Here is a 2,622-nt window from a genome sequence, read left to right as displayed (position 1 = left end):
AGCCGGGCAAGCCTGCGTGGAAGATCAAAGGAGCTGCTCAGTTTTCTGCATAGATCATAGTGCCAGGCTCTGGTGTGAGACTCATAGGATCATGAAGGAGTAAAGGAAGAAAGAAAAAAAGAGGCTGGGCATGGTGGTTCATGCTTATAATCCCAGCACTTGGAGGGGCCAAGGCAGATGGACCACCTGAGGTCCGGAGTTCGAGACCAGACTGACCAACATGGTGAATCCCTGCCTCTACTAAAAATACTAAAATTAGTTGGGCATGGTGGTGCATGCCTGTAATCCAAGTTACTTGGGAGGCTGAGGCAGGAGAATGTTTGAGCTCAGGAGGAGGAAGTTGCAGTGAGCAGAGATCATGCCATTGCACTCCAGCCTGGGGAACAGCAAGACTTCATCTCAAAAAAAGGAAAAAAGAAAGAAAGAGAAAAGGAAAAAGAAAAAAAATGAGAAGGAAGGAGGAACCAGACATGCAGAGTTTCACAGCCTTGAGTCCTGACTGGACTCAGGAGGGCCATGTGACTGACAGGAAAAGGTGTCAGGTCTCAGGGATGCTGGGACCTCCGGCTCTGCCTGGCTGGCTTTATTATAGACCAGGTAAGAAGAATCTGGTTTCATCGCTATTGGCGATCCTTTAAGGGACTCCTCATCTCTTCAAGGAAAGGCTGTTTTTATCCATGCACCTAAGCCAGAGAGGGCCCCAGCTGTGGGCAGGATGACCCCAGAGGAGAGCGAACTCCAGGGCCAGCCTTGCTGAAGCCAAGGGGTGCTCCAGGAGAGCAGGTAGAGGAGTCCGACAGATGGGAGGCTGCGTCTGCAGCAGTGCCAAACCCTCCTCCCAGGCAGAAGCACAAGTGCGCCCATCCGCAGCCTGCAGGTGAGGTTCTCATGCCCTGCCGAAGACACAGTGACCAGAAGACGACAAGGAGGGATGGTGAGTGGAGTGAGCACTGCAGCACGGGCATCCAGGAAAGGAGGCGTTCCTTCCAGTCCCAGCGCGTGTGGCTCTTTCCAAGTCAGCTGAGTGCTTGAGGCAGGGAAGGGAGCTCTAAAAGATGCCCAGCACTGAGTGTATGTTCAGCTTCCTCTGGGAGATGCATCTTTTCACCAACCCATGGAGCTGATGACTCAGGGCTACCTCCACTGTGAAGCTGGTGTTCTCAGAAGAACAAAGTGTGGAGGGCAGTGGGGCTGATGATGCTGGTCTTCTTGGATTAGTGGCCTGGGGGCTCCCTATGGAAAACATTCTGATCATGGCACGCCTAACATTGGGGCTGGTCACTCTCTGTAGGGCTGACAGGGCTGTCCCTGCAGTGTGGGGTGTTTAGAAGCATTTCTGGCCTCTGCCTACTGCGTGCAACAGCAACCCTTTCACAAACACAAGGGTTATGACAACCATTAACGTCTTCAGACATTGCCCGATGACCTCTGGGGGGTACAAGTGCCCCCAGCTGAGAAACAACACTTAATTAGAGTGTGTTGTTGACACACATTTACACACCTTTCCCAACACCTTGTTCAGGGTTAGAGGTGTGGATTACAATAAATAAATTAATGTGCCAGTGAATGTGATAAAGGCAGTTGGGAACAGTCAAATAGCTCCATCAGTTCCCAGGTTTAGCAGAAATGCTGGGTGAAAACAATAATTAGAAAGGGTGTTGAAATGGAAATTCTAGATCACTGTGTATTCCAATGCAAAGTGTTAGACTAGCAGGAAGACATTTTTAAGGTAAAAGACATAAAAATGTTTAGAGCAGGAGTGGGCGGTGGCTGCCTGTGCAGCAATGGCCAAGATCAAGGCCTGAGACCCTCAAGGGAAGAAAAGGAGCTGCTGAAACAGCTGGACAACCTGAGGGTGGACCTGTCCCAGCTGCACGTCACTAAAGTGACAGGCGGCGCAGCCTCCAGGCTGTCTAAGATCCGAGTCATCCACAAATCCATTGCCCGTGTTCTTATGGTTAACCAGACAAAACCTCAGGAAATTCTACAAGGGCAAGAAGTACCAGCCCCTGGACCTGCAGCCTAAGAAGACATGCACCATGCACCAATGTCTCAACAAGCACGAGGAGAGCCTGAAGGCCAAGAAGCAGCAGTGGAAGGAGCGGCTGTGCCCGCTGAGGAAGTAGGAAGGAGAGGCTGTCCCCGCTGAGGAAGTAGGAAGGAGCATCTTTCCCCACTGAGGAAGTAGGAAGGAGAGTCTGTCCCCACTGAGGAAGCAGGAAGGAGAGGCTGTCCCCGCTGAGGAAGCAGGAAGGAGCACCTGTCCCTGCTGAGGAAGCAGGAAGGAGTGGCTGTCCCTGCTGAGGAAGTACACGATCAAGGCCTGAGTGGTGTATTGTCAATAAAGCACAGCTGGCTGAGAAACAAAAAAAAATGTTTAGAGCATTTTGTCATTCCTCAGTGGAGGGTGTAACTGTAAGGCATGTTCCATTTCTTTGGAGAGAGCTGTGCTGTCAATTCCACCTACCACATGGTTCTACCTCCCAACCCTGAGAGCAGTGAGAGGGGCTGGAGCAGATGACCCATGAGGGTTTTTGTAGAAGATTTCTCTGGAGGTCTGCGCAGTGAGTCCCATCTAGGGGAGAGGTGGGGATGTGACACCTCCTGAGACTAAGTACAATG

The 2,622-nt window shown here is 51.3% G+C and overlaps 1 pseudogene; it reads left to right on the top strand.

Annotated features, from left to right (window-relative positions):
- Positions 1-1,784: 1,784 nt before the first annotated feature.
- On the top strand, positions 1,785-2,126 carry LOC129530230 (large ribosomal subunit protein uL29-like; annotated as a pseudogene).
- The last annotated feature ends 496 nt before the right edge of the window (positions 2,127-2,622 follow it).

Source organism: Gorilla gorilla, chromosome Y (genome assembly GCF_029281585.2).
Source record: "Gorilla gorilla gorilla isolate KB3781 chromosome Y, NHGRI_mGorGor1-v2.1_pri, whole genome shotgun sequence".
In the NCBI taxonomy this organism is placed as follows: Eukaryota; Metazoa; Chordata; class Mammalia; order Primates; family Hominidae; genus Gorilla; species Gorilla gorilla.
This window is presented reverse-complemented; position numbering and strand designations above follow the sequence as displayed.